Raw genomic sequence first — 25,011 nt, 5'->3', positions numbered from 1 at the left:
GATCTGCGACTCCTGCTCCTAGTATTACTCAAAGATCGTTCTGCAGCAGTCCACTTGGCTGGCACAGTGCAAGTAGGTTCCCGGCTTGCACCATAACAACCACAGGTAGGAGTTGGGAAGTGTGTTCGGAGGCGGGAGGGGGTTACTGTGCACTTCACAGAGTTCTGATCTGTTTATGCATCTTTCCTCTCTCTAGCTCTGCTGCTGCTGCCTGGCCTTTTCACCTGAGCCCCTAGCCTGACATATGTTTTGACACCCTGCAGGCCGCGCTCTCTGGAGAAAAGTTTCTCCCTGACTGGAGACCCTTTGCGTCGTCTGACGCCAAGGAATCAGCGTTGGATCCTGGTCTCGACATGAAGTATATTTTAAGTGTTACATATTTTGCTCCCTTCTAAATAAGGCTTATATAACAGACTGTTAAATAAATTAATAATTGTTTAACCAAGAAACCTTGAGTCTAAGTGTTTATTTGTATAAGTGTCACTGTGAAACTCTGTTACAACCTTACAGCTCACATTGACCCCTCTTGAGATAAGCCTGGCTGCTCAGCCACACTACCAACCTGTACAGTACAGATTTATACCAAAGGTTCCCCCTTGAGATCAGTGTAGACACAGGGCTTCCCCCAAGACAAGGTTGGAGGTAATGCTGTATGTCCTCAATGATCATCCTCAAGCCTTCAGCTGGCTGCAATTCTTTACAGGGGTCTTGGCTCCAAAGACGACCTAAAGGAGGACTGTAGGACTACTCCTCTTATCCCAACTTTTATCTGGTATTGCCCCCAGGCTACTAATGACAAGTATCTGCATCATTCAAACTGTCAAGGGTTGTCCAAGCACCACATCTGCCGTGCAGGACATACCCTTGGCTACAGTGTGGATTGGTACTAGACAGTCCTGGTCCTCAAATCTGGCCACAAGCTCACAGCAACTGCTTTGCCTGAGAAATGTGAGGTTTTGCCAGGGAAAGGGCTTGATATTGATATTTTATTTCTATCGCGCTCATACACAAGTGTTTCAGAGCGCCACAAGGCAAGGGAAGGGGAACAGAGGAGAAACAAAAACAACGATCTTACTAGGCCCAGTGACATTGAGAACGCGCAAGTGCATGGTAGAGTGGGAGAGGGAGAAGTGCATGGAAGGGGGAACAAAAGGAGAGTGTGGAGCAAGGAGGAAAGAAAATATAAATAATAATAAATAAAATAAATAAAAAGGCAACAAACAGAGGGAGTGCAGCCAGCAATGGGCAGTGCTGGGTTTAAGGCAGCAGGCTGGGTAGGTCTGATAAGTGCAGGAAGAACATAAACAGGGGTGGGGGCTATATGGGTACAGATACAGACCCCAGTGCAAGGGGTGGCCCGGAGGCAGTGAGTGCGGGTGGCAAGAGGAGCAGGAACCTGGGCCCGGATGAAAGAGGGTGGCCAGGTGCAAGGTGCCGAGGAAGAGTAGAATCAGCAGGGGGGAGGGGGAGCAAAGGCAGAAGCAAAGAGGAAGGTCTTGAGGTGCTTCCGGAACTGGAGATGGTTCTCCTCAAGTTTTAGAGTGGCAGGGAGGCTGTTCCAGAGGGAGGCCCCAACCGAAGACAGAGATCTACCCCAGCTTGTTTCTTTGAGAAACGACTGACCCTGAGGGAGTTAGAGGTAGAGGTAGAGGAGCGGAGTGCTCGAGATGGGAGGTATTTACGGAGGGATAGCTGAATACCTTATTTGGTATTTCCTGACCTGAGAGGAATGGAAGAAGGGCAACAGACAAGGTGGCCCAAGGACACAGAGAAAACGTGTCATAGCCAATTTGTGTATATAGGACTCACAATGGAAGTATGCAGAAAAATGCAAAAGTGTATATGAGAAAAAATGTACACAACATTAAATGATATCCACTGCCAACCTGTTTGGGACACATCACAAAAGGTAAAAGGAAATTTTACTGAAAAAGGGATGCAAAGTATCCCTCTGCAATTCACTATAAAGTAGGGAGTGCTGCATAAAGCAACAAGGAATCTCGCAAATGGAGACCGAGGCCTCACTGCACTGCTAGCCTTGCAGATGGACCAGTGCCCCCAAAACAGATGAGGTGTAGATGGAAAATAAAGCCATAAGGTCTCAATTACTCAATAAGTCATGAAAAGAGTCAAACCATACCAAAAGGTTGGGGGTTTCCATCATTGCCAATTGAGGGAAAGCTGCAGAAAGAAAATCCTTTCCTAAAATCAGGCTTCAGTCTGGAGGCTTCCTGCTAATAATTAAAGTCCTGTGTCTCCTAACCCAGCAACCATAAATTCAGGCTGCAACATTCTGCCCTGCCGACACAAGACTGGGACCCTCTTTAGCAGTTAATAGGCTTCTACGGAAATAAGCTTCATGCACTGCTTAACCTCCTACCATTTACTGCAGAATAAGATTTCATTGTGAGTAGTTCAGCTCAAAGGGTGTCTGTTAAGGGAGTTTTCCTAAAGTCTATCAGCAGGTGAGACGGTATAAAACTAGCCCTTGGTGTACAGGCCCCAACTCTTAGTAAGTTCCCATTGTGCGCTTTGCCTTTGGCGAGATTCACAAATGAAGCCCGCCCGTGGCTCCAGGGTGTCTGGAAGTGAGGGAGGTGCCCGAAACTCCCTGTGCATCGTCTCCTAGGAGACCCAAATGCACTCTGTAGTGATTGGGCGGCTAACTGTCCGGCAAGGACAGCCAACCTGCTGGGTGACTGACAGCTAGGCTGGAATGAATGGGAGAGAACTGAATAAAAGGCGAGGCTTTTGGCTTGCAAGGCAGAGTCGACCACTGTAAGGGAGAATTCTCAAAATGTACTAATTCCTTTGTACCTTAGGGACCGTCAGCTCTTTTGCTGAATTTTTTGATCTGTTTGTTTTCTGTGTTTTTTTTCTTTTTTTTTGGTTTGGTTATGGAGTTTTAGACAACTCCATTGGCATCATCTTTTTTATTTGTGTCACACAGCACCCTCAGGGCAGTGACAGAGGTAAGCCTTTTAGGCTCTCCCAAGGTTTAAATTTCTTCTCTGGGATAAACTACTGTTTCTCAGAGAATGTAAGGTTAAATTGACTTTACTAATCATTTTAAATTCTTAGACCCAGCACACACTATCTTCCTATTAGAGTGCTGGAGGGGTTACCTAGTATCCCATGTGTCTAGAAACTCATGTAGCAGTCAAATGCTACCCTTTCCTATCGAAATGGCTGCTGGCAGTGGTTTTACAACAAACTAACATTATTTTTCCCGACCGCGAACACCGGTAGCTAAAAATCCCGGGAGCCATGTTTTTCAAGATGGTGCCTTAAACCCGTTTGTTTAAACAAGTCCCGGTCTTCTTTGTTCGCCGTTTCTTTTTGGAAAGGTCCTTCTAGAGTTTGTCTCTGCGCGCCAAACCAGGTTTGGTCCCTTTGTTCTTACGCCTTTGGCGTGCCTCCGGACTGAAGACAGCCTCTGGTGACTGAGTGTCTGGGATGGGCAGGAAGTGAGGGAGGTGCCCGAAACTCCCTGTGCTTAGTCTCCTAGGAGACCCAAATGCACTCTGCCTTGATTGGCTGGCTGACTGTCTGGCAAGGACAGCCACCCTGTTGGGTGAGTGACAGCTAGGCTGGAATGAAAGGGAGAAAACTGTTTAAAAGGCGAGTCTCTTGGCTTGGAAGGCGGAGTCGACCACTGGAATGAAAGAACCGAAGACGAGCTGGAAGAGGGCGGCTGCTGCAAATCCTGGACCGTTGGTATGCCCGGTGAAGCCCTGCTGCAGGTCCGAATTGCCAAGTTCATCTCAACGGAGAAGCCCCTTCAAGGACGACTTCTTTTGAGTTGGTGGGACCAATAAACTTGTATGCCACCTGGATACCATTCTCGGAGCTGGTTAGGTTTAACCAGGGGGAAGGACACCAGCTTGTGTGCTTGACTACAGCTACTCAAACCGAAGTTCTTCCATTTTGCCAGCTTGCTTGACCAGTCCCCCCAGTGCAGGAGTCCCCAGACGTCCTCCCTCTTATCCCCACGACTGAGGTTCAGGAACAGTGAGATCTGCTGGAACTGCCAGGAACCAATGTCTTCAGCTGCATCTTTTCTTCATATTAAGGTACTTTGCCAACCCGATTGAGAGAACTTACCTCTCGCAGTGAAAGACTGTGAAACATTCCCAACTTGCAGGCCTAATCAGCTTGTGACCCAACATATGATTCCTTTTCATACAAACTACTTCTGAAAACTTTGCAAAGACTTTACCGTTTACTACAAGAACTGCTCTTTCCTATCCAAGACACTAGTCCATTGACTTTGGCCTAAGGCTATTGAAATGAATCGAGTCCTCTAGTGAACTAAAACTATTTGCGCTGCCTTTGAAAATATTTGTGATCTATTTTATTAACTTGTGCATTTGTCCTCTTATTTAAAGTGACTGAAATGCCATTTTGTTACTATTTCTGGAGAGCCTAATTTACTCAGAAAGTTATTAGTTTGGTACTGAAGTGTGTTTGTGTATGATATTAAGTTGCCTCCTTCTAGTGAATGTTTTCTAAATGAATGTGTGATAAATTAATTAGTGTTTTACCCAGAAACATTGAGTGTAAGTGTCTACTTGAACCACTGTGATTGTAAGACCTCTCAATGTAAGATCTTTTACTGCTCATATTCCCTCTCGAGAAAAGCCTGGCTGCTCAGCTCGCTACCAAAAACTGTGTAGTACAGACTTATACCAAAGTTTGGTTTTGTTTACACCTGTAGTCCTAATTGTATGTGGTGGTCCCACAGGGTACTGCATGCAATTCTGCCTAACAACCACTGGACGAAGGAACTGAAGAAGAACTTGAAGAGGACTCCTGCTGCAACTCCTGGACCGTTGGTTTGCCCGGTGAAGCCCTGCTGCTGTGCTGAAACTCCAATTTTTTTATCGACAGAGAAGCCCCTGCAAAGACGATTTCTCCCCTTGAGTCAGTGGGACCAATCAACTCCAAAGTAAGCCACCTGGACATTCTCTCGGAGCTGGTTGCCTTTCCACATAGTTGCTGCTGCAAACTGAATAGCCAGGGAGAGGAACATCAGATTGTGTGCGTTGCTTTTAAATTGGCCAAGAGCTCCAGGAAGATCCTCCGGATTCCCAGGAAGCAGGATTGACCGAGCCTGAGACCCCTCAACAGAGTGCGGGACCCCAGAAGCAAGGAAAGTCCATCTCAACAGCCAGAAACCGCAGTGTTGCTATAAATTGGAGGAAGGACTAGACTTGAAGTTTGAACGATGGAGATCAAGAGACACAGGGAGAAGCTGCAGACCTGCGTGACAGTGAAGCAGAGTCGCCATCCTTAGGAGGACTGCTAAGGACTGTTTGATCAGCAGAAAGCAGAAAACATCAAAGTGCGAGAAGCACTTTGGAATGCCTAACAGAAAGAAGCCTTGCAGCCCGAGCTGTTGAAACTGATGAAGGGACACAGATGACAGCAGGAGCTGCGTGAAGAGGTCCAGAAGGTCGCGCATAGAGTTGGAAGGGCCCGAGCAGGACGCCACACAGTGGAAACCCGAAAGCAAGGTACGGGTGCTGCCTTGGTCCGTGAGAAGGGCTAGTAACAAAAAGAGGGCAATCTAAGGAGGATCTTGACCCAAGTAAAGACGCTGATTAAATGTGGGTCAAGGACACAGATATATACAGCATCCGTGGGAACTTGGCAGGAGAGTAAACCAAGTGTTCCAAAATGTCAATATAAAGGGGTCTGGAACTGATGAGATATGGGTAGAACCCTAAGAAAAATACAAGGACACAAGAATATGCCACACTAGTATATACTTTGCAGGAGAGTAAACCAAGTGTTGTGGAAGGCCGGCATAAGAGGGTCTGATACCCTGAGTATCAGAAAGAGAACACTCAGGAGACGCCTGGCAGAGGCAATTATTCCAGGAGAAGGAAAGGGATAATAAACACATCTGAAAAGCTGGAATAGAAATTATAACGCATCCTATGTGGAACAGGGTCTGACAGGAGAATACACAAGGTTTGTACAGTTGGAAATTGAGTGAAAATGGGGTGCAAGACCCACATCAGCAAACAATCGGGGTCTGGGATCCATATGAAATTGGGGGAGTTGCACAAAAGCAAAGAACAGGGGTCTAGGACCCAAACAAGAGCGAAGACATATACATCCAAAGGGCAGATGTCCAGAGAAAATCAAGAGACAGCCAAGAGAGATTTGGAATCTATGTGGAAAAGAGAAACGGAACTGTAACAAGCTGAAACCAAGGGTGAAGGATCGAATGACACAGCAAGAGACATTTTCAAAGGGCGACAGCCAGCTCTGGAAGGATAGTGCACAGACTTGACGCTTCAAGTTTTGTATTGTAGGAAGAAATCAGGGGAAGAGGCTTTCTCCCCTTTTGGTGCTTGCAAATGTGTTTAAAGAAACGATCGTATTTTCTGTCAACCCCAAAACCTTTTGCTGTACCTCCGAGTGGGAACATTTTCCCACACTCACAGAATCGTCTACTCTTTTTATGGGTGTCATATTAAAGCCTCTCCATAGTGTCTTTTAAAAGTCATCATCTTTGACAACTTTATGGCAATAAGTGCTTATTGTTGCTGGTTTGCTCTAGGGGCTCCCCTTTTAACTTTCTCTGCCTAACCTTGTGAGAACTACAGTTCCCAAGGGTAAAAAGGATCTTTAGATCAATTTGACATTTTATTAAGTGAGATCAGCAACCCCCCCAGCCTATGTGAAGTGCTGGGGAGATATTGAGTATCCCCTTACTGATTTTAAATGTAAAATTTATGGTACAAGGACAAACTTACCTTTAATGGCTGGTGGCAGTGAACCTTTTTATTCATTTGGTACACCTTTACCACGGGCCGTTTACCAAAATGTCCCCTGACTTGTTTTTTCGCCATTTTAGTGCTCTTTGTCCTTTCTTGTTCCTTCCCCTGACATCCTGGGTGGGAAATTCCTTTGTGTGATATGCATCTTCAGCGGACTCCTGTGGACTCCCCGCCCAGACTCCAGAGTGTCTGTGAAGGCAGGAAGCGAGGGAGGAGTCCAGAACTCTTCAGCCCTTTATCTTCCAGCCAGAATGCGATATTCCAGTTCAAACTGTAAGGCTGGCTGTCCTGAAAGGATTGCCAACAACCCAAGTTTGAATGTTGCAAGGCTGTTTAATTGGCTGGGCTCCTGCATAACAGTCCAAACCTGGAAGCTGAAGAGTTAGTCGACCACTGGACCCAAAACCGAAGAGGAAGATGAAGAATTTGCAGCTGAAAAGATTTCCAGCTACCGGAGAACCTGCTGTGTAATCGGAGCCTGCTTTAGCCCTTTCTTCCAGTCGACCTGGGAACTCCAGAAATGACGACCCCAACCCAGAGCCTGGCGAGACCCTCTAGACTCAAGAAGACCTGCGTTTTGAGCCCTCCGATGCCATGCTGCGACCTTGCGGGGATGCAATACCCCAATAACCTGGGAGCTCGAGCAATTGTGCAGTGCACGGTCTTCCGAATCTCGCTATTAAAGGTCCTTCCAGTGTCCTGCTTTCTGTCTTCTTAATGAAGGAATTCAACGACCAGCTTTCTGGCTGCAGATCCTGAAGTCCTCCTGATGCAAAATCTTCTTCTGTGCCGAGGTACTATGCTGGCTTGGGTATTTACTTACCTTAAGTCTCATGCGATTCCGGTTTAGTTTCGGGTGTTTTCTGTGATTGGGAGCCCTTCGTCCAGTGCACCCAGGCCCCTGCTGGAATCCACCTAGGGTGTCTTCTGTGAAGCCCCTGGATCCTCTAAAGCAAAGTACTTGTTCTAACAGTCTTCCTAAGGAACTCTGACTTTTGCTATTTAAGAACCTATCCTGACCTGCATGTTGGACACTAGACCCTAGTGACCCCCCTTCGGCCACTGAGAACTCTAACGCTCCAAGAATAAGGGAAAGACTTCTAAGGATTGGGCCTTTTTGCCTAGAGAGTAAGTGTTTAAAAGTTACTTGCAAAAATATAAGTTGGCTGGGACCTGTAACTCTGAAACAGTCACAAAAGTTATTACTTACCTTAGAAATGTTCTGCCATTCTGAAAAGTATATATACGTTTTTCTACTTGCCTTAGAAATGTTTTGCTATTCTGAAAATTAGATGTAAGGGTTGTGCCTCTTGAGGTTGTGCCTCTTCCCAAAAGCAATGCTGTTAGGATAAATGAGTGTCCCCAACTGGGCCTTGCTTACCCCGACTTGCCGTTAGCCTGTCCAGAATAAGCATGCATTAGGTTTTACTTACCTAGAATAACTTTAAGTCATTTATAAAGTGTAACACTGTTTTGCTTTCCCAGGTCTGTTGTAGACAGACCCAAAAACAGTCTTATGTTTATACTTGCCTTTAAGTTGCTTATAGCTCTTGTAAAAAGTGTATAGGTTTTACTTACCTTGAGTATAACTGCGTAGATATTGCTTCCCTTAGTCTGTAAACTGAAAGGCAACTGTAATTGAATATTACACCCCAAGGTCCAACTCCCCTAGAAGAACTGTGTTATCCTGAATCAGAATTATAGATTTATACTGTTCCAAGAATCTGTGTTTCACTAGATCAGAAAAGTATATTGTCCAGTTGATAGTACTATGCGATTTGTTGCGGAGCGTCAAAGTACAAATGAAAGGGTCTACTACCCTGGTATTACTGAAAGTAATCTAAAAGTAACTATTGGTTTTCACTTCTCTAGAACTCCTGTTAGGTGTTCCAAATAAGGTTATATACTTTGGGCTGTGTACCTTGAAGCATAGTGTTGTGTTATTTTATAATTGTGGTTATATATAATGCGATAGTACTTAGTTTCCCCACCCAAGATTTATCTGGGCATACTTATAGTTAAACAAACCATTTATTTTTACAATACATAGAGTGTCAGTGTTTCTTTTGGACCATTTGTATTACAATTTCATTTGTACTGATTCTACAGCCCTCTCTCCCTCGTAAGATAAGCCTAGCTGCTCTGTCTACGGAACCATGCACTCAGGTGGTATAGCCTTGTACTAAGAGGGGAGACTTGTACTGTCTCAGTTGAATGGTTTTTACTAAGTCCTTGGGACTTAAGAAAAACTGTCCAAACATTTTCACACTTTGAACTGAACTCTAAAGGGTCCATATCCAGAACGAGAGAAGCCTTCTTCTGGATCAAGAAGACACCCAGTTTGTCCTTAATTTAGTGTAAAAGAAGGAAATAGTTTTGGACACAAGACGATGGACTTCATACGTTACAAGACATCCTGACAGAGACCTTAGTGTTTGAGTTGAGGCAGGGCAGCCCCTCATAGAAAAGAGATAGGTTTTTCCTTACCTTTTATAATAAGTCTTTGCCAACAAGCAGGCCACCAATGTGTCCAGATCGTACTTCTGCACCCTTACACACCAAAAATGAAAGATAATCCTTTTATTTTGAATTATTATTCTGGCAATCCTGTCAACCTAACCCAACAAATCATAAAAAGGTCATGAACAGGATGCCAATTGTTTTCCTCATGCAAGTAAAGGTTATTCCTGTCATAAGGACTACTCGCATGCCTTGGTGCTCTTTCTTAAACTCCCAAAAGCATCTCTTACATCAACCTCAATCACTGCTCCCTCACCTCACTCTCCATCCAGATGCAGTACGTTCCTCTACGACTCTACTTCCGGCAGGTCGAGGCTCTGCCTATGTCTTAAACTCAATTTTCAAGACTTCACCTGCTAATTAAGACCACAGCCAATCTGATGTGCACAAGTCCAATCAAAAAGCTAACAGAAAAATTAGCTTACTGTTGCTCACACTTACACAGAAACATACCCAACTTGGTGATGCAAACTCAAGAGAAATATGATATATGTCATTTATAATGCGCCTGTACACAAGTCTTTCTAGGCGCGAAAAGACAAGTAGACGGAAACAGAAGGAGGACAAAACAACGATCTTACTAGGCCTTGTGCCAATCAGATTGTGCGGGGAAGAGGGAGGGGAGAAGTGCTGGGGCTGGCGGGGAGAAGTTATGTTATGTTATGTTACTTGGCATTTATATAGCGCCTTATGCATCATTGGTATGAGCTCAAAGCAATGGTAGGTTGAATGCCCTCAGGAACTGCAGTTCAGTCAGTAGAAAGAGAGGGTTTGGTATGGTGCGTCGGATGTGTGCAGCTGGTGTGGTTGTTGCACGATAGCTGCTTCTTAGTGCTAGGTGTGGTGCTGAGGAAATCAGTTGGATGTGTTTAGTCTGGAGGGTGGACACCCAGACTGAAATTTGGCTGCGTTAGGCCTGAGGAGATGCTTAAGCTAGCCGGAATGTGCTCAGCTAGCTGTGTTTTATTAGGATGATGTGGAGTTTGTGGGGTCATGTTATTATGAGAACAGCTAGATCGAATGTGTCATAGTACAGCTGTGTTCTAGTTGAATGATGGTGTATAGGGGAGAGTAAGCATAGTAGTTTGGTATGGTGGTTATCAGTAAGTGCCTGCGATCAAGCACTCGAGCAGGACAGCAGGCGTACATTAGGCACAGATTCTGAATTCAACAATAAGTGTGAGACACCCAGACAAGATATCATTCAGAAGTTTAACTAAGTGCGGGATATGCCATCATTCACAGTTACAACTAAGTGAGGGATATGCTACAATCATAATTCTATCTAGATGAGGCACATGCTATCATTTACAATTCCATCTAATTACAATTCTATCCAATTGTGGCACCTGCTATCATTTACACTTCGAGCTGAGTGAGGGATATGCTACAGTCATAATTCTATCTAGATGAGGCACATGCTATCATTCACAATTCCAACTAAGTGAGGAATATGCCATCATTCACAATTCAATCTAAGTGTGGCACATGCTATCTTTTACAATTCAGTCTAAGTGTGGCACATGCTATCATTGGCAATTCCAACTGAGTGAGGGATATGCTACCAATCATAATTCTATCCAGATGAGGCACATGCTATTGTTCACAATTCCACCTAAGTGCTGTGCATGCTATCATTCACAATTCCATCCAAGTGTGGCACATGCCATCATTCACAACTCAATCCAAGTGCGGCATCTGGTAACATTATTGCACTTGTCTTAGTGTGAGGCTGGCTAATCTTCGTCATTGTCTCTGGGAGTGGCACTAGTTAACATTGGCAACTATGTTAGTATGTTATGCAGGTCAACATTTACAGTCCAGCCTTGAATGGATTTAGCTTGGTGGTCAATGTCTCTAGGTGTGCATGGTTTGAGTCTCATGGCAGTTTATGTTATGGAAAGGTATGGTAGAGTGGCAGGGGCTTTCTGGAGTAGAAGAATTGCTCTACACCCCACCACCCCACCCATGCCACACTTACAGTTTTGTTGATATCTGTTCATTGCTGGCTTCACTGGCTTCCCCTGCGGACACCTGCAGACACTTTCTGGAGCCGCCATTGCAGGAGCCGCCCTTTGCCTCGGGGTCCTTGGCAGATTGGCAGAGGCCTGCCCTGGGAAGGTCTGTAATGGCCTGGTGACACGGCCTACTGGCCAATCAGGGCACGGTGGGCGGGTAGGGAGGGGGGAGACCAGGAAGCGGGGAGCAAGAGGGGGTTGCGGGAGGGAAAACAGGCCGCAGCGGGGCTAAGGGAAGATTCTGTACAAGATGGTTATAAGCAGTAGAGAACACTCACCGGAGGAATACTCAGGGCAAATGGGGCCTTGGAGATCGAACGGGCCACTAGTTAGAAAACACACAGCCTACTGGCCAATCAGGGCGGGTCGGGAAGCGAGAGGGGGAAGTGCAGGTAACTCAGTAAGTCCTGCCAGTGGGTGGCTCATAAGTGCAGTGAAAAAGGACTGTAGGGTTGCAGATACAGACCCTTAAGTGCTGGGGGGCCCAGAGGCAGTGCGAGGGCAACTGGACAAGCAGGAGCCTGGGTCAGAGTTCAGTGGGTAGCCAGGTGACCAGTGCACAGAGCAGTCAAGGACATCAGCAGGGGAGAGGAAGAGAGAAAGCGGAAACGAAAAGGCAGGTCTTGAGTTGCTTCCAGAACCAGAGGTGGTTCTGCTCAAGATTGAGAGAGGCAGGGAGGCTGTTGCAGAGGAACGCCCCAGCCGAGGAAAGGGATCTGCCCCCCACTCTCTGCTTGGAGAAGCATCTGACCCTCAGAGAGTTGAAGGTGGATGTGCGGAGACCACGAAAAGGAAGATGTTCGGGAAGAGAAAGTGGGAGGTAGCGCAGTTCCAGGCCCCAGAAAGCCTTGTGGATGATGCAAAGGGTCTTGAACTTGATCCTTGCAGCCACGGGAAGCCAGTGAAGATTTCAGAGCTGGAGAGATGAGATTCCTGGGCTTGAGGCCAAGGACAAGTCTTGTAGTCCTGTTCTGGATAAGTTGTAAAGGTCGAAGAGTAGAGACATGCAGACTTAGAAAGAGGCTGTTGCAATTGTCCAGCCTAGAGAGGACTACGGCTCTGGAGACTGTGAGCTTTTGGGGGAAAGTGAGAAAAGGCAGAATACCTCTGAGGAGGTGCAGCTGAAAGTGTGATTTCTTAGATACGAGATGTGAGGAGAGAAGTAGAGGGTGGAGTCGAAGATGACACCAAGGTTCATAGCCTCACATGAGGGCCCAGGGTGGGCAGACAGAAAGAGAGGGGACAGGAGGGAGCAGGTGTCCTGATGAGGACTCAGTCTTACTGGCATTAGAGCAGAGATTATTGGCGGCACACCATTCCTGAATTGCAGCCAGACAGTCTGGTATGAGAGAAGGAGCAGAGGTGGCTAAGGGGAGCCTGAAGGAGAGCTGGATGTCAGCTGCATAACACAGAAAGTTAGAGCACAATGTACCGATGCAGTGGGCAAGAGGTACCAGGTTGTGGTTGCAGAGCCAGAGAGAAAGGTTAGATCCCTGGGGAACACCACAAGTGGAGAGAGAGATAAAAGAGAGGAAAGACCCCAGTTGGACCTAGGAGGGTCGGTCAGGGAGAAAGGATGTCAACCAGGCCAGAACTAGACCAGTAATACCCAGGTTGTCACAGAGGCGAGTGAGCAGGATGGCATGGTTGACCATGTCAAAAGCAGAGGATAGATCGAGGAGAACGAGGACAGAAAGGAGATTAGAATGAAGATTAGAGAGCAGGTCTTCACGGGTGTTCGGAAGAGCAGTTTCTGTGCTTCTGGAAGCTCTGAAGTCAGACTGGTGGTCATGGAGTCAACCAACAGATTAGGTAAGCAGATTAAGCTGGGAGACGGCAAACTTTTCCAGGAGTTTGCCCAGAAAAGGAGTGATGGAGATCGGGTGATAGTTGGAGAGAAAAGATTGGCAGAGGGTTTCTTTTTCTTTTTTAAAAAAAACTTTATTAGGTTTTCAACACAATTAGACAATGGGCAACAAGACCATGCACCGGTCTACATAAACCAACTTTCCTCACAGCCCCCCTCCCTCCCTCTTCTTCTTCTTCTTCCCGCCTCTTCGTGTGTTCAGCCAAACGGTCGATTGTATTGTCCCGGGCTATAAGTCTGAATGTTGCGCTGCATCGGATGTTGTTGTTTCAGTCTCTGGTGGTCCATTTTTGTTTTGTATTGGGGATGGACTCTGCAGTAGCACTTCATCTGTTGTCATTAGATATGATATATACAGGCCCCAGATGTCTGGAGGACGGGCGTAGAGGGGCAGTGTCCTAATATAGCTGGACTCAACGTCTTGACAGTATGTAACGTCTCGAAGCCATTGCTGTATGTTCGGTGGTGGACCCCTCTGCCAGTTGCAAGCTATCCGTCTGCTTGCTAGGACAATTTCCTGGTGTGCTCAGGTAGCTAGTTTGTTAGGATCAGAAAGGTCAGCATCGGGTCGGGGCTTGGTTGTACCCCGATAATTGCTGACATTTTACCTAGGACAGAGTTCCAGAAGACTGCTATTTCGGGGCATGACCATGCGAGGTGGACAAAGTCTGCTTCTGGATAGCCGCATCGTGTGCATGCAGCGGATATCGTTGCTCTCTTGGCATTTAATTTTACTGGGGTGTAGTACGTATGGTGAACATAATTAAAGTGTATCTGTTTGTATCTTGTGTTTATTGCTACTTTTTTCGTCAGTCTTCGTACGCATGTCCAATCCTCTTCCGGAATCGTTGTGTTTTGGGACCTTTCCGATCTTCTCCTGGAGTTTGGGCAGTGTGAGGGTTTTTCGGCCAGTAGGGCCTTATAGATGTTTGTTACTAGTCAGCCTTCTCCTTGGGCTTGTATTACACCATGTAGCAGTGACCAGGTTGGGGGTTGGAGTGGGAAGGTAGGAATTACGGACTGTAGGGTGTGTCGGATTCTGTAATGGATAAAAGATATCCAGGGCGTTGTTACAGCCTTTCTCACAAGCTTCTTGCATGGACATGAATGTTCCATCATGGAAGAGGTCACCTAGTGTATTCATTTGTAGTTTTTGGGTCCATTGCTGAAATACTTTTTCCGACGCAATGAAATTCCTGGTATGCTTCTCACTGGGAGGAGTGGGGAATATCTGGTCTGGATACCACTTCGTTTGGCTATTCTTTTCCAGATAGCGTAAGTCATGTATATGGCGTTTGTGAGCTTGTCGTCACGCGAGCATCTTCCCTTGTTATTGTTCAGAAAGCGATGTTCGCGTGACGACGGTTACGGCTGTGAGCGGAGGAAGAGGCATACGCTTTGCTGGCGGGCCCGCTACTGAAAATAAACTTACTAGTTTAATCCATATCGCTGTGTCAGCTTGATCCTTTTAATGACGACTAGGTAACTGCTGAGCAGGCCCGTCACAGCGAGGAGCTGCACTACGTGACTGACGCACATGTGCAATCCATAAGGTTGGCCACTGGCGAGCTCAGGTGCCTACAGTAACCGGACGCGGAGGCAGAGGAAATGAAGTGTGGCACGCAGCCTTCACTGTTGCCGGACCGCTGCCCCAGCTGATGTGGGCGTTGGAACTGCTCTCCCTCCAGCAGCAAAATAACGAGGTGAGGTGGGGCAGAGGGAGAGAGCGGGGTTGCGGCGCACTTTCGAGCGTATAGATACGGACCACAGCCGTAAAGACGAACGAAATCAAGGGGGCGGTCCACTCAAGGATTTCGTAGGAAGCAAAGTAAGAGAGTAAAACGGGCAATCCTGTTTCTCATTAGTTCCGCCCACAGGACAGGAAAGAAACAAGCCCAACCAGCCAGGGAAATAGACTCACGCAACACTTAGGGAGTGTCACAAAATAATTGTCTCTGCTCTGAGCTCTAGGAAAAAAAAAAAAGAAAAAAAGGATTTAAAGTGAACACACTCAGACAAATGCTGTGAGTGTAAATAAAGGAGTCCCAACGTTGTATTGAACTGTGCAGTCTGGATCATTAAAACATAGATAATTTTGAATTGCTTACACAATAATGGCTGCAGCTAGTATGGCCCCGCCTCCCCCTTTCCTTCCTGAACCAGGAGCTCCACCAATAAAATGGGACAGATGGAAAAAGATCTTTGATACTTATTTAGTGTCAATATGGGGGAGGGGGGCAAATTTGCTGCAGCAAGAAAAGAAGCTATACTCTTGCACAATTTGGGCACTGAAGGTCGTAGTGTCTATGATGGATTGCCTCAACCTCCACAAGAAGGTCAAGGAGAAGTAGACCAATATACACTAGCAGAAAGGAAATTAGAAATTCACTATGAAGCTAAGAAAAATGTAACTTTTGAAAGACAAGTTTTTTCAGAGGGTACAAGATCCTCAGGAGCCAGTGGAAACCTTTATTGCAGCATTAAGATCCTTGAGTCACATGTGAGTTCGGCCAGTTGACAGATTTTCTCATATGTGACCAATTAGTATGTTGTACTAACAATATGAAGATTCAAGAAAGATTGCAGACTAAGGATGTGCCTTTGGAAGTAGCAGTAGAGATTGCCAGAGGGATGGAACAAACTCACAAGTATATGTCTACCATGAAAAACGATAAGGAAGAAGGCGAAGTAGCAGCAGTGAGAGGATTCAAGAGAAAGAATATGAATAAAGAAGTAAAATGTTATAAGTGAGGTAGCAATCGCCATATTTCCACGAGTGTATTTTGTCCTGCAAGGTGTGTTTTTTGCTTGAAGTGCAAAAAGAAGGGACATTTCGCAAGAGTGTGTAGAGAATAAGGCAAAGTGCATAGTATTGAGCCAGGAGCAGGAATACCAAAACAGGAAGAAAACTCAGTAATTACCCAGAGCCCTCAAAGCAAACATGTGTTAGAGATCTCAGAGATATCCAACAAAAGTAGTGCTCCAACCGATGTGTTTCTGGTGAATAGCAGAGTCGTGACATTAAAAATGGATAGTTGTTCGCCCTGAACTTTGATGTCGAGAAGAACATATGAAGGATGTTTGCAAGGCAGGATCGACGATTTGAAGGAGTACACAATAGAGCCGTATGCATATGGCAATGTAAAGATCCAGATATTAGGAAAATTTAAAGCAGCCATCAAATACAAGGGAAGGAGCTGTGAGTCTGAAATATATGTGACACAGGAAGGCTTGTCTCTATTGGGGTGCGGTGAACAACGCAAACTGGGAATCAGGATTCAAGCAAGTGCAGAAGAACCAGTCTCGATTGCAGAGATTAAGGACAATAACATAAACATAATTTCCCAGTGTGTTTCAAGCAGATTTGGGGATGCTTAAAGATTTTGAACATGAGATTCGTTTGAAAGCAGGGGCAATTCCAAAAGTACATAAATTGAGACCAATACCGCACAATTTGAGAGAAAAACTTAAGATGGAGATTGAAACATTGCTACAGAGAGGGATCATAGAAGAGAGCGAGAGCTCTGAATGGTTGTCGCCGGTGGTGGTAGCAGCAACACCGAATGGAGCCATAAGACTTTGTGTGGACATGAGGGACATTAATAGGAACATTCTAGTAGACAGACATCCTTTGCCAATAATTAATGACAAGTTGTCAACTCTTAAGGATGCCAGGGTGTTCTCGGTGATCGATCTTTGTCAGGCCTATCACCAGATCCCTTTGAAAGAAGACTGCCAACACCTCACGGCGTTTATAACACCATTTGGTACATTTAAGTATCGTAAAATGCCTTTTGGCCTTGCAGCAGCCATTTTCCAAAGGGTTATTAGACAGATATCCTTTGCCAGTTATGCAGGGAGTGAAGAACATTGTGGTATTCCAGGATGATATGCTTATTTATGGAAGCTCTAGGGCAGAGCATGATATGATTTTGGCCCAAGTGTTGAGCAAATTGTCTGAAGCAGGTTTGACAGTGAGAAGAGACAAATGTAAGATTGAGGTAGACCGAGTGGAGTATCTAGGACATGAGATTGATGAGTGTGGTGTGAGACCAAAGAGATGTTTAGTGGAAGCAGTAAGAAATGTACCCATACCTACAGATAAGGACCAAGTGAGATCTTTTTTGGGTCTTGCTGAATATTACCATAGATTTGTGAAGGACTTTGCTTCAGTATCTACACCCATAAGAATGATTTTAAAGAAGGGATACCGGTTTGTAGTGTGACATGGCTATTCGAAAACATTAAGAAAGCAATCAGTGAAGCGCCCTCCATTGGAAGGTTTGGTCCAATGGATAAAACAGTCTTGGTGGTGGATGCTAGCCTGTTAGGGATAGGGGTGGCATTAATGCAATATGACAAGGAAAATAAGGAAAGGGTGATTGCATTTGCATCAAGGGCCTTGAGAGGGGCGGAGCCTAAGTACTCGGTTATTGAGAAAGAGACATTGGCCATGTTTTGGGCCATTGGGCATTTTAAATACTTTTTGTGGGGCAGGCGTTTTGTGGTTCGCTCGGATCATAAACCACTAGTGCAAGTGTTTGAAAGTGGGAGATGGGCTTTGAGTTTGCCCCAAATAAGTCAGTGGGGTTTAGGCCTCCAAGGATATAACTTTGATTTGAGTTTTATGCCAGGGAAAAAGAAATGTGGTGGCGGATTGCCTCTCCAGGATGCCCATCAATAGGAAAGAGGACGTAGTGGACATGGATGTCGAAGAGTCAGTGGTCGCAGAGGTGGAAGGGGCGGTGAGTCAGGAAAAGTGGATGCAGGAAGAAAGTTCTGATGAAGAACTTAAGAAAGTTAAAGAATGGACTGTAAAGGGGTGGCCTCTCAAAAGGGATTTGGATAAGAAATTTGAGATATGGTGGGAGGTCAAAGATGAGCTAAACTTATACAAGGACAGACTTAGGAGGGGGCGGTGTGTGATTCCCCCAGAGTCAATCAGACCATGCTTAATTGAGTTGGCCCATGAGGGACACCCAGGAGAAGGATCATTAAAGAGGAAACTACGCCAGAGTTATTGGTGGTCGCGCATTGATAAGATGGCTGAGAGGTGGGTGAAAGATTGCATGATTTGTCAAAGCAGTGATAAGACAAAAGTAGTACGGGAGACTCCTTTGATTCCAAATGTTGTTCCAGATCAGCCATGGTCCAAAGTTGCAGTGGACATAATGGGTCCCATAATGGGTTTGGGAGGTGGTTTGAGATTCCCGTTTGTGCTAGTTGATTTTCACTCGAAATGGGTCAAATGGGAGGCAGTCAAGGAAGTCACAGCTAGAGAACGCATTGCGCTTTTAGAAAAAATATTTGTTAGAGAGGGGGTACCTACTGAACTTGTCGCGGATAATGGGGTTCAATTTGTTTCGGAAGCCATGAAGAATTTCCTTAGCAGTTATGGTATAAAACATAAAAACAGCATTGTATCCTCCCAGGGCCAATGGCATGGTTGAGAGGGTCAACCGTTGGTTGAAGGAAGGACTACAATTGGCAATGAGGGTGAAACAGCCATGGAGAGAGACACTACACATGTTGACCTTGAATTATGTGACTACGCCACATTCGGTGACGGGAGTGTCGCCATTTGCATCTCTGAAAGGGAGGGAGCCTGGGACCAGGTTGTGTCCGGGATGGTTAGGATTGGCCAGGGTAGTCCAGGTTGATAGAGAGCAGATCATGAAGTTGGTCAGAGAGAGCCAGGAGAGAAATAAAGAAGGGTTTGACAATCGCGAAAGAATGAAGGAACGTGAATGGAAGGTGGGAGAGATGGTTTATGTTAAAAACCCCAGATTAGTGAATAAATGTTTGGGAAGTAAGTTCTTGGGACCAAAGAGGATATGTGCTGTGAAGAGGAGTGTGGTAATTTTGGAAGGAGGAGATGTGTGGTCAAAAGGAAGGATTGCTAAGGCCCATGGGGCGAGTGAAGTAAGAGTTTCTAAGGAGGACAGGAAGGGAGAAAGTGATGAGCTCAAGTATCTTCAAAGGAAGAGATTCAAGCCAGTTTGGATGAGGGACTATATGTCCTATTTTTTTTTATTTATTTCCAGCAAATTTATTTTGAATTTCAGTTCTGTGCCGTTACCTATGTTTTTCAACGCTAATACAAATTCAAGTTTTAAATTCATATGTATTTTAGAAAAGTTTATTTATTGTGTTGGTTTCCCATAGGGGAAAGATATGTAGAGATTATGGTGTTCGTGAGCATGTCGTCACGCGAGCCTCTTCCCTTGTGATTGTTCAGGGAGCGAAGTTCGCGTGACAACGGTTACGGTTGTGAGCAGAGGAAGAGGCGTACGCTTTGCTGGCGGGCCCGCTACTGAAAATAAACTTACCAGTTTAATCCATATCGCTGTGTCAGCTTGATCCTTTTAGTGTTCATTAGTGATGAACATAATTGTTGTTGTCCAAAGATGATCGCTCGGAGGAGGTGAAGGTTTGCCAGGGCTCTCTTGATCTGTACGTGGGGTCGGATGAATTGAACCGCGTACCAGTGGCTAAGGTATTGTGCCTGTGCTGCCCAGTAGTAGCTTTCTATGTCCAGGAGGGCGAGTCCGCCCTGTGTTACTGGGAGAATCATGGTGCTGTGGGCTACTCTGGCAACTTTGCCCGTTCAGACCAGGTCAACGATCATGGCACTAATTCGATGGAGAAACCGCTGTGGCAGTAGTAGGGGGATGTTTGTGGTAAGAGAGCAGTTTGGGGAGGATTACCATTTTTGTCAGGGATTTTCTGCCCCAGAGTGTGAGTGGAAGTGTTTTCCATCTGTTCACTTTGCTCTGGATTGTCTCTAATGTGTTTTCATAGTTATTCTGCATAATGTTGAGGCTGGACCTAGACATTAAGATGCCCAGGTATCTGATTTTTGTGTGCTGCCACTTGAGGCCAAAGTCATCCTCCGTTGATTCGGTGAGAGGGAAAATGATTGATTTTGAATTATTGATTTTTAGCCCAGAGAAATTGCCAAATTTGAGCACTGCTCAATTTACCGGGTTCAGATTTTCCCGAGGGTTGTGGAGACGTGCAACATCGTCGGCGTACAATGACACCACTAGTTTGTGTGGTCATAGGGTCAGGCCTCTGTGCAGATGATATAATCTCATATCCGATGCTAAGGGTTCCATAATTGGGGTCGAATAGCAATGCCGATAATGGGCAGCCTTGTCTTGTCCCTCTTCGCAAGTGTATTTCAGTAGAGCTTTTGTTGCCAAGTATTATGTTGGACGTCGGTCGTTTGTACAGAAGGGCAATCATTTGTATGAACCGTTTGCCGAGGCCCATCTGCTCTAGTACGGCGAAGAGGAAGGGTCACTTGACTGAGTCGAAAGCTTTTTCAGAGTCTAGTAGAACTGCCACTGTCTGAGTCTCCGGGTTGAGGGCGCCCATCACTCCAAACATCCTTCTCAGACCGAATGACGTATTTCTGTGTGGGATGAACCCTGCTTGGTCTGCCAATACCAGTGCGGGCATTAGTGGCATCAGCCTCCTGGTGAGGATTTTTGCGAAGATTTTATTGTCTAGGTTGATTAGTGGTATCGGTCTATAGGAAGCGCAATCTTCTTTTGGTTTGCCTGTTTTATGGAGGAGGATGATGTTTGCCATGTAGAGCGTTGGCGGTAGCTGGTTTTTTTTTCTATGGCTTCCTCGTATACTTTGAGCAGGAGTGGGGCTAAGAGGTCTGCGAAGAATTTGTAGAATTTGCCGGTCAGGCCGTCCGGGCCGGGGGCCTTGGTGCTTGGCAGTGCTTTAATTGCTTCTAGGATATTTTCTTCATTGATGGGTGCATTCAGGGGATCCCGGAGCTTGGCCTTTGCCCAGTAGAGCTCTATTGTGTTTAAATAGTGCGCTATTTCGTTGGGATCCATGATGTAGTGGGAGTTGTATAGGTTTTGGTAAAACTTGCAAAATGCTTCTACGATGTCTTCCTCGGAGTACACGAGATTGCCCGATTGGTCCAAGACTGCTTCGACTGTCGTGGGCCTCATCTCCGCCGTGACCAGTCTGGCTAGGAATGTTCCGGGTCTCTGTCCCTCACCGTATTGATGAATCTTATGGTGTCTCGCAAGGAATTTGAGTTGTCTCTCTGCTGTTGTTCTAAAGGATTCTAGTTTGAGTACTGCCAGTGTGTTGGAGTCCTTTGTGGACAGTAGTCTGTTCGAGTGTTTTTAGGCAGCTTTCACTTGCTGACAGCTCTCTTCGTATCAGTTTTAAGATTCCATTTTCCTTGGCTAGGCTCACTCCTCTGATGAAGCACTTTAGTGTCTCCCAAAGTGTACTGGCAGACGACACAGTGCCTTGATTTCTTTCGAGAAAAGGTGGTCAGTTCGGCTTGTAGTTCATTGGCGAAGACCTGGTCTAGGGGCGCTCCGTGTTTGAACCTCCATTGGGGTCTAGTGATGTTGCCTCGGGATGTAATACACTCAGGGGTGACTGCTGAGTGGTCCAAGATTGATTTGCGTAGGATCTGGCAATCACCCCAGTGGAGTCTGCTATGTGCTGATATGAGTATGTAATCAAGTCTCAAACTGGATTTGTGGACCCAGGAGTAGAAAGTATATTCTTGGGAGTCCCAATGTTTGTTTCTCCAGATGTCTCTGAGGTTGTAGGCTTTGAATATTTCTATGATCTGTAGACTCGCCTTAGAGGTGTACTGTGTGATTTATCTTTGCGTGGGTCGATGGTGTATTGATGTTGCCGCCACAGATTATTGTGGCTTCTCTGTTAGATTCAAGGTGTGTCTGTACACAGTCATAGTTTTTGGGGCTGTCTATGTTGGGGCCGTAGGAGTTGATCAGGATGAGTTCTTCCTCGTCTATGGTTCAGTGGACTAATAGTATTCTGCCCTCTGAGTCTTTTTGGGTCTGTATCAGTTTGAAGTTGGTTGTTTTATTGATCTGTACGAAATATCTGTGGCATCCCCATTCTCTGGCCCAATGGTTTTCTGAGGTGGGACGTAGGTGTGTCTCTTGGATGAAGGCCACATCGATTTTGTGCCGACGCAGGTATTAAATTATTTTCCTCATTTTGGTTGGTTGGTTACCTCCTTTAATGTTCCACATTACTAGTTTGAATTTGTCTGGGGTCTTTTCGTTGTTTAAGCTGCAAGGGTTTGGGTGGCCTTACTTCGCAGGTTTGGATGGTCGTCTCTGGCCATATATTGTTTTTGGTTCGGCCGCCTTGGTGTTTGACACGAGGGTGGCGGTGTAGGACGTCTTGGTTCTGGTTGGAGCATGTTCGGGTTTTAACTTGTGTCACCCAACTTGAGTCCCGCCTTCCCTTTGGCCCCCATGTCAGGCAACCCCCAACCCGCCCGATGTGGACCTCTACCCCTGTAGTAACAAAAAGTGCTGTGCTGGGGGCGCTAGTGCCCTCCAATAGCAGCTGATCCCGGAGTGTTCAAAAGATTGTACGCTCATGCTTCTTCTTAAGGTTTCGACATGGTGCGAAGCATGCCTGTTCGATTGTTTTCATGGTGGTTCTCTCCCGTTTCTCTCTATTAGTTGTGGCTTAGGCAATTCTTGTAGTTGGCGGCATCTGATATTATCAAGGAAGGAGTTGGCTTCTTCGGGGGACAGAAAGAACTGTTTTTTTCTGCATGGAGGTTGCACAGTTTAGCTGGAAACAGCATTGAGTATTGTATTTGCCAATGTCGTAAGCAGCGTTTTGCCCCTCCGAACGTTCTGCGTGCCGCTTGTACCGCTGGTGAGAAGTCTGGGAAAATCTGGATTTTGTCTCCATCATATTGGATGTCGCCTTTGTCTCTGGCCAATCTGAGAATTAGGTTGCTGTACCTGAAATTTAACAATTTAGCGATGATGGGACGGGGTGCTGCCCCTGGGATCGGGCGGTTGGCTGGTATTCTGTGTGCCCTTTCCAAAACAAACAGCAAGGAGAAGGTGGCCACTCCAAAAATGTCTCTGCACATCTGTTCTACAAAGTCTTCCATCTTTGCTGGGGCGTGTTGTTCTCTTACACCCACCAGCCTAATATTGTTTCGACGGCTGCGCCCTTCTAAATCTGTGTGTTTAGCTGCGATTTCTTTCATTTGGCGCTCTAGTGATGCCACCTTGGACGACAGGGATGTGGTGTTATCTTCCAGATCTGAAATGCTCTGTTCAACGGTATCTAGCCGTTCACTGTGTTTATCGAGGCAGTGTTGTATTCGGTCTACTTGGGATGAGAGAGAGTCGATTTTAGAGTCAAGGCTGCCTATGCCCGCCTTGAGGTCAAGAAGGATTTCTCATATGTCAGGGGTCGGGGGGTCTGTTTCGTTGTCCTGCTCCATTTCTGGTGTTAGAGCGGGGTCCTGGTTTGGTTGTTTGGGGTTCTTTGCTGTGGCCCCAGCTTCGAAAGTCAGTTTAGGTTGTAACATATATGTCTTGCCTATCCTGGGGGTCTCGTTCTCACGATAGAGTGTTCGGTAGTAAGGAGGCAGAGAGGCTGTCGGGGTCGCGGTTCGGAGTTTACCAAATTTGGTTATCCAGCGATAGCCTGTTGTCAGCACGCACTGATCTCCGTTTATGCTGCTGTAGACTCTTCCCTGTATAGGTGTCTTGAGTGGCAGTGTGTGGCGATTCTGCCTGGTTTGGTTTCGACCCCTGGAGAATGACCATGAGATCAGCCGGGGCTTTTGCTGTGGAATTGGAGTGCTGTCCTAGCTTTTAGGGTGTGATTTGTCTGTGTTGGACTCCGGCCATTCGGGGCGGGTCGTGAGCAGTTGCTGTTGGTGGTTGGAGGAGTTCCACCTTCTTCTGCTGGTCTGCCCGTATGAGCGGGCATGCTGTGTGTGAGTGAGGGGGGGTCTTGACCCCAGGTTTGGTTTTCCCCTCTGGTTTACGGTGTGGGCACGGTAGGGAGCGTGATGGGGGGCCTCAAGATTGTTGGCCCCTGGAGGTTAAAAGGCTCCTGGCTTGCTGTGGTGAGGGGCGCCGGGCTCAATGGCTGCTGGAGCGGGGCGCTCTATTTCCCGGGCCCCCTCCGCCTGCGCACAATGCTGGTCTTGGGGAACGTCCCAGAGCAGGACAGAGAGGGGGGGGCGGGTGTGGCGCTGCTCCTACCTGGTGTCTGGTGCGGTGCGTCTCTGGGTCGCGGTGAATTCCGCCTCTTCTGTCACTCCTCCGATGCAGTGTAGTGCTGGAGGGTGGACGGCAACTCCTTGTTCCGCTCTCCGTCTGGGGCTTGGTTGGTCTGCCTGTTCAGGCGGGCTCCTCACTGCCTCTGCCACGCCCGTCGGCATGGGCTCGGAGACTGCTGCGTTCTGCTGTCTGGATGGTGGTCCGTTGGCGTCTCGTTCCTCTGCCTCACAGGACGCTTTGAAAGGGGTCAGGCGCTGCTCTTGTGCTGCGGGGTGTCCTCGGAGGCCGCAGCTACAGAGGTCCGCTGGTGTGGCAACGCCTGGTACCCGGCTCTAGCGTCGCTGCCGTGCGGTGCTGTTACTGGGATGCAGCGCTTCCCCCACCTCCCGCTGCATCGGTCGAAGTGACGGCAGCGGCTTTGTCCGTAGAGCCCAGCTGTTTGCCCTTGGGGCTGTTTGGGGGCGGGGGAGGGTTCTGGTGACACTTGTTTGCTTGGGGGGGGTTGGAAGCTTAATGAGTGATATTATCAGGATCTTTTACGGGATCGCGCGGAGCTCGCAAGTGAGCCGCCATCTTGTACGGCACTCTAGCACCCTCCAAGCAGAGGGTTTCTTAAGAAGGGGGTGCACAAGGGAGTGCTTGAGGGGGGAAGGGAAGGTTCCAGTGGCAAAGTAGTGATTGCAAAAATCGGCAGAAATATAATCCCTAGGCACCCACCTAGTCTGCAGGATTTGTAACAAACTATT

General features: G+C 46.7%; 1 protein-coding gene across 2 annotated transcripts in view; it reads right to left on the bottom strand.

Annotated features, from left to right (window-relative positions):
- PIGO (phosphatidylinositol glycan anchor biosynthesis class O) overlaps positions 1-25,011 on the bottom strand; it is a 265,206-nt gene that overhangs the window by 155,931 nt on the left and 84,264 nt on the right. The window lies entirely within an intron of this gene.

Source organism: Ambystoma mexicanum, chromosome 6p (assembly GCF_040938575.1).
Source record: "Ambystoma mexicanum isolate Mex_15411 chromosome 6p, UKY_AmexF1_1, whole genome shotgun sequence".
NCBI classification, from domain to species: Eukaryota; Metazoa; Chordata; class Amphibia; order Caudata; family Ambystomatidae; genus Ambystoma; species Ambystoma mexicanum.
This window is presented reverse-complemented; position numbering and strand designations above follow the sequence as displayed.